Source organism: Micropterus dolomieu, linkage group LG13 (assembly GCF_021292245.1).
Source record: "Micropterus dolomieu isolate WLL.071019.BEF.003 ecotype Adirondacks linkage group LG13, ASM2129224v1, whole genome shotgun sequence".
Taxonomy (NCBI): Eukaryota; Metazoa; Chordata; class Actinopteri; order Centrarchiformes; family Centrarchidae; genus Micropterus; species Micropterus dolomieu.
In genome coordinates this window covers 28161139-28167970 of record NC_060162.1, presented here as the reverse complement: position 1 = coordinate 28167970, position 6832 = coordinate 28161139, and the positions used below count along the sequence as shown (strand labels likewise).

The 6832-nt window shown below is 39.1% G+C and overlaps 1 protein-coding gene and 1 long non-coding RNA gene across 4 annotated transcripts in view; both read left to right on the top strand.

Moving 5' to 3' along the window:
• The first annotated feature begins 13 nt into the window (after positions 1 to 13).
• Positions 14 to 1934, top strand: LOC123981361. Its single transcript, XR_006827742.1, has 2 exons — positions 14 to 1418; positions 1502 to 1934. It is a non-coding gene; the product is annotated as an uncharacterized LOC123981361 (long non-coding RNA).
• Positions 1935 to 3506: 1572 nt separating this feature from the next.
• The window catches only part of thnsl2 (threonine synthase-like 2), a 15623-nt gene continuing 12297 nt past the window's right edge, over positions 3507 to 6832 (top strand). The window contains exon 1 of one of the 3 annotated variants that reach the window (XM_046067863.1): positions 3507 to 3654. The gene's annotated coding sequence lies outside the window, so the exon portion shown is untranslated. Of the gene's footprint in view, positions 3655 to 3890; positions 3989 to 4106; positions 4126 to 6832 lie in introns of those variants that run through there. The other 2 variants (XM_046067861.1, XM_046067862.1) reach the window with 2 other exon arrangements.

The window sequence follows — 6832 nt, the reverse complement described above, 5'->3', positions numbered from 1 at the left end:
GGGGGGGGGGGGGGGGGGGGGTCAGAAGTGCTCTTTCATAAGAACTGAAAAGGATCTTCTAAACTGTGTTAAATTAAAATCGCTCAACATCTCATAACAGATCAGAAATGGAAATGGATTCTCTGTTGTCATCAGTGCTTCTCCTGTCAAATACTGGATGGCATTTGACACATTTTTCTGAAATGTTAAAAACATCAAATCACTATTTGCTTTTGATTTTAAATCCAGTATATAAGGACTGTTGGATACCAATTTATCAGTCCACTGGTGACAGCCCCTCACACTTTAGGATCTTCCAGTCAATAAAATGTAACCAACAAAAACTATTCTCTCTGCCCATATTTCTTATTGTCAATAAATTCCATAAAATAGTTTAACACTTTCTGACTTCCTTACCCCATCTGTGACTCTCATTATCACTAGCCAGCAGACCTGTCCTAAAAAATAAACAAAATAACTCACTCTAGCTGCCTTTGGATGGATTTAACTTTGTGTAATAGGTTAATCTCTTATACCGAACTGACCCCTAGGCTTGTGCCATCCTACACCTTAAACTGCAGTGAGACAGATCTAATGTCTGCAAAAGAGGAGGACAGATTGATTATAGTTCTAAAAATAAGTGGCTAAAATCCCCTTACCGCCACAGACCTTTTGCTGCTGCAAGCAGCATTTCCTCCTACTTAACATTGTGAGAAAAAGTAATCGTAAATAATCAACCTTTTCAATTGTACTTCAGCTAGATATCTATATGCAACCACGTATAAAAGTAGAATATGTTCACTTTGAAAGAGCAAGAAAGACCAAGCATTCTAAGACCAAAACAAAGATTTTTTGCATTTGAAGGTATTTTTTATCACGTGCAAAAGTCTGTGAATATTTTTTGTGGGTCTGTCACTAATTGATGGCATCCACATGCTCCTCTTTGTAATGTATATTTATTTCTATCCTGATGAATGTGTGTGTGTTTTGGAAGGGTGATGTTCACTATACTCGTTATGTCTTATGTCAGTTATTTGCATGGTTCCAATTTTGTAAGCACATTTTTGTAATGTTGCCAGTGTTAAGACTTGTAGATATGTTTTTACATGTTTGCAGATGTGCATTAAAATGAATGATGGTATAACTCAATCATCTTTCTTTGTGAAGTGGTGTAAGCATTACTTACCAGCAGAAAATAATTTGGAAAATGCCTAATGAAATATAGTTTTCTAGGACAATTTACATAATATTTTGTATAAATGCATGGTCTTTTTTAGAAACCTGAAGACACACACAAAATATGCCCCCACTGCTGTGTGTCACACTGTACACTCACGACTGCAAACCCCTAACATGGAGAGGAGTCTGTTGTGAAGTTTGCGGACGACACCACCATCATCAGCCGGATCTCAAACAACGATGAGACTTCATATCGGGAGGTAACTGCTGATGTTGCATAGTGATGTACAGAGAAGCTACTGCTCAATGTCAGTAAAGCTAATGAGCTGCTCGTTGATTTAAGGAATACGGAGATAAACGCACACACTCCTGTCTACATCAGTAGGGCTGATGGCTCATCGGTACCCATCTCCCGAGCATCAGTGAGGCGAGGTGCCTCCAGAGCCCAAAGAATCCTAAAGGACAGTACCCACCCAGCCACAGCCTGTTCACCCTGCTGCCTTCTGGGAACAGATACAGAAATATAGCAGCTTTTCCCTCTGGCTGTGAGACTCTTCATCTCCACCTCATCCTCTGCACTCCATCATAAAGAAATGACATGGAACTTTCTGTTTTCTGGTTTTGCAGATCGTCATACCACCACCTTGTATAATGTATCCAACAGTATATATTGCTTTTATTTTTATGCTCTGTATGTGTAGTGTGAAGAGGGTGCCAGTTTTCATGTCACTGTGAAACCCTGTGTATTATATAATAAATGAACCTTGATAAATTTACAGACGGTATGTTTTCACTGCAGTAAAGATTCCACTTTAGTCCTCTTCAAGAGAGAACTTGGTGCAAGATATTTTGACTTGTGAACCACCTGTGTAATTATTACCATTAGCTATGGCTGCCTACCCCACACTATATTGTGTGATCACTCAGAATGTTACCTGTTTACCTATTTCACAGCAGACCGTTTTTGACATGCCCTTAGAGGAAAACCACAGCATTAAAAACTGCTGCATTCTATTACCAGTTACTAGGCCCTGGTATTGTGTGTGCTGATAGCTGCAAGGATTAACATTGTACTTAAAGGGGCTATATGTCAGTTTTCAATGAAATCACTTATTAATAAATCATTTTTTACTTCCTGTAAAGGGGCTGTAAACTCACTTAGAAATGGTGCATGCATGCAGCATAATGGTGCAGGACAACAACACATTGCAAGAACCATTTACTACAGTAATGTTGCTTACTGTTATTCTAACTGTTATAATGTTATAAAGTGTGGCAACAATGTCATTAATGATAGCATTGACAGCATTCACGCCGCAATTTTTTCAGAAATTGCTTTTCTAGTGAACTTCAGTGTCGCTCACTAACTGTTGCCAGCTCGCTGTGCTATCTAAAACGTAACGTTACTGCCGAAAAGTGATGTTTGGTAGGCCTATGTGTAATATCTTTGTTTATATTTGGAAAACGCGCTGTAGCCTAATTAACATAACTTACTGCCAACTTAGATAGAAAATGAAGACAATTTTGCAATTATCCTTATGACTCTGCAATATTTTACTTGCTGTGTAGGCCTACCAACCAATCCACTCTTTTTTACCTGTTAAAATACCTTTAAATGCCCAATACAACTCTTAAAATGCAGTATTTCACTTGCCAGAAAATGATTGAAGCCTTTTGTTATTGACTGAAAGGTTATTTCTGCCCTGAAATTACTTGATTTCATTCAGAAGAGTTATATTTGACAGATTATAGCTCACCTAGTACTTTTTCCCTCTTAAAATACCTTTAAATGGCCAATACAACCCTTAAAATGCAGTAGGCTATTTTACTTGCCAGAAAGTGATTGAAGAGACTGGGCAATACAGCTCCAGCAGACAGCAGTCACTTTTCGGCAGACGATCACTTTTCGGCATGACACCTGAAAGGGGGTCCGATTTGATCCGCCTCAGATCCGGGAACGACGAGATCTCTGTATGAAAGCGACTGTGTTTCAGATTATGTTCGCTCATGAGTTCGAGCCGAGCACATACGAGCACACGCCTGGTTGCAACCCTAAAACCGCACCGCTAGTGGCCGCTGAAAACTACATATTACCCCTTTAACTGGAATGTAATCCCTGTGCTATCTGCTATGACAAGTCAGAACGTAGGCCCTATGAAAGGTCTTTTTGAAAGCAGTAGTAGTATTCTGTAGTATTTTTGGATTTAGAGCCCCAACACACCTCACCTTAATGTGTTTGTGAAAACGGAGTTATTTTACTGTGTAAATTGTGTTCATTAACACTGGGCCTCATGTCGTGTTTGGGCCCCAATAATAGGCTGCAGCAGTGGAATCGAAGGGTTGGTTCGGTGTTCGTCTGTCTGCAGAGCTGCATCTCCTACAAGTTTCACACAACCGCGACAACAACCATTGATCTGTCTCTGCCAACACATCAGCACACTGTACCTCTCTTCAGGACCTCCAGAAGATTACACCTTACCTTCACCTTCAGTTAACGTTAGTGCACCATTTAAGTTGTTTTGCAGTTTGAGATGTTCATATTAAAACTGCACCGTAGCATCAATAGCCAATTTAAATGAATGATGATATCCTCAAGTTATATGATTAGAATTATATTGCAGAGTCAGACAGGATAATGTCAACATAATTATGAAGTGTAATTAGCCTATATTAGGATTTTCAAACTCAAAATTGCTTCGAAGTAATGACACGACAAATGTGTCCTGCGAGTGGTTCTTCCATGAGGACCAAAGTCCCGCCCACAGCTTTTGAGCCAATGGGAAGAGGGTTGTAGATTGTAGCGCAGACTCCCCTGCACAGATCATCCGAGGTAAGCTCGAAGCTGTCTGAAAACCCGATAGCCAGATCAGAGGCTGCTTTCTCATTTAGGCTGTTATTGTTGCTGGATATTAACCGCGATATAAACAAACTAGCAAACCCTGCGGTGACTGAACAAACTGGCTCAGTGTGAGAACTAACGTTATACCATCGCTTTCTTGCTGCTGAATCATTAATAGCTGCAAGCATGTAGGCCTGGAGCTGACTGTGAAAGTATCAGGCATGTTTGTCTGATTATAATAATAATATATATATATATTTTTTTTAAAATCATACTCTACATTACTCTTCACACAACAGCTGCGGCTGTGTTTGCGACCTGACCTTGCTTTTCTCCGTGAGAGGGAAGAATTTAGAAAGTTATATGGCGCTGCGGAGAGCCCCCAGCTGCAGTAGTGCACGGATCATGGTAATGTTCATTCAGCCAGAGGGAACGATCACGAACCGTCACAGCGTGTCGGTCGCAGGCTACTAGCCGGAGAGGGAGGGGGGCGGACCAGGGACAGGCGATCGCGGAGCGACCGGTCAGGTGATCTTTCCCTCTGGCTGGATGAAGTCTGACACTCCGCATGATCCATTATAATAGATAAAAACAGGGATGATATCACATCAGGCTTTTAGGGCAGCTGATGTCTTTATTAAGCTGCCTGCCTGTCTTCCTGGCTGACATTAAGTTATTGGTAACGCTGGTAGGTCGAGCTCTGCTGTCAGGTTTTCCATTTGCAAGCCCCCTTTTTTGTCCCACACAGAAATACAAAGTGATACTGTAGCAAGTGCCATTGGTACTTTTACTTTAAAGGATGTGAGTAATTCTTCCATCACTGTAAACAGCATGCAACTTAAAAGTTCCTTGTGGTTTGATAAACTAAACGCCCGGAGCTGTTTGGGCTGTTAACGTAAGTGAAAACGCTGCTGGAGGGCCGAAACTGCCAAAATAAAAATAAATAAATGACTCAATAAATAAATTATTATGCCATCAAATGCACCAAAAATAATATATTATTTATTCACCTTTGTAGAAATCCCCCTATTTATACTTTCTTAGTTTAATTTTACATTTATTTATTACAGTATTTACTTTTTAAATATATTTTATTTATGTAGCTTATGTATTATTTTGCCTTTGTGTTTTTGCCCCTATTTATTTACCCTAACTTATTCATTTATGTGTTTTATTTTTACATTTCTTTGGGCATTTCTGCATCATTATGCAAACACGTCATTCAAAGTGTGTCATGGGGTCTACTTTCGTCTTATGGTTGATAAACATCAGAGTGCATTGATCAATTTTACATGCCCTGCTCCCACACAAACACGCCAGTGGCCACCAAGTCATGCAGACAGACAGCCACTGTCAAACCGAAGTTATTACTGGTTTTCCCTAAAGCTAACTTGATATTGTCAGTATGCATCTATTGTTCTTCCAACCTACTCACCCTCACCTAGGTCCCACTAAATATGACACCTGAAGTAGCTTGGCAAATAGCAATATGGGGCATTGAATTTCATAAATGTTCTGTTTATCAGACCACAAATGACACAAGAATTAGGTTGAAAAAACGGTAGAGGCTGGAGCAGAATATTTCTCACTGATTATTGTACAAAAAACATTGTTTTTCCTGACTCAAATTGAGATGGAGGTGCTACCATCCTGATTACATGAACTCATGTGCATGTGTACCGTGCCTTCAACTGGCTCAAGGAAATACTTTTTTCACTCAATCAATGTATTTTAAGAGTTCTAATAATTGTACGATTTGAAGAAAAAGACAATTATCATGTTAATAAAATAAAAAACAGGTACACTGTTCAACATTAAATCCAATACAACATAAAAGCTAATATGTTGATTAACACAGTTATCTAGCAAGTTGTTTAAAATCAAATCAACTATTGCATCAGCTCTTGTTTTCATGTAGTTCAGGCTCCTCTTGTAGTGTAGCTGCGATGAAATGTTCATCTGTGGTGGTCCCAGTAATCTTTGTTCTTAGTGAAGCATGTCACATAACATGTTTAAGGTCTCTGAAACTGACAACATGACCACAAGTAGAATGACAAAGTAAAAACCAGAAAATATTTTCTCCATAAAATATGATCAGAGTCCTGGTCGGAGCCCCTGTAATCACCTCGGTATGACAGTGGTGAGCCTGACGGTCTATCTGCATGTCAGCACTCAGATGTTGATCAACCAATAGGCGAAAAGTAGATAAATATAAATAAAGTAAATATATATGAATAAAATAATTATTAAATAAATGGGGATATGTGCAAATGTAAATAAATGTCCAGAACTCAGCTGCCAGGCTTTTAACCAGAACAAAGAAATATGACCACATTACTCCTATTTTAGCTTCATTACACTGGCTCCCAGTATGTTTTAGAATTGACTTTAAAATTCTATTGATCACTTTTAAAGCTCTTCATGGTCTCTCGCCTTGTTATATTTCTGACCTTTTAGTCCCATACGCACCAGCACGTACCTTGAGATCCTCGGGCAGAGGTCTGTTGTCTGTTCCAGAGTCTCGACTGAAAACTAAAGGGGACAGAGCGTTTGCTGTCAGGGCCCCGAGGCTCTGGAACAGCCTGCCCGAGGAAATCAGGTCGGCTGAGTCAGTGAACTCTTTTAAGTCCCTTCTTAAAACATACTTTTATAGGAGAGCTTTTCCCGATCTTATTTGACTTTATTTTATCCCTTTTTATTTTATTGTATTTTACTAATTTTATATTAAATTTTCATGCTCTTATCTTTTTTTTTTGTATTATTCTTTACACTTGTTAAAGCACTTTGTAACTTGTTTTTGAAAAGTGCTCTACAAATAAGGATTATTATTATTAT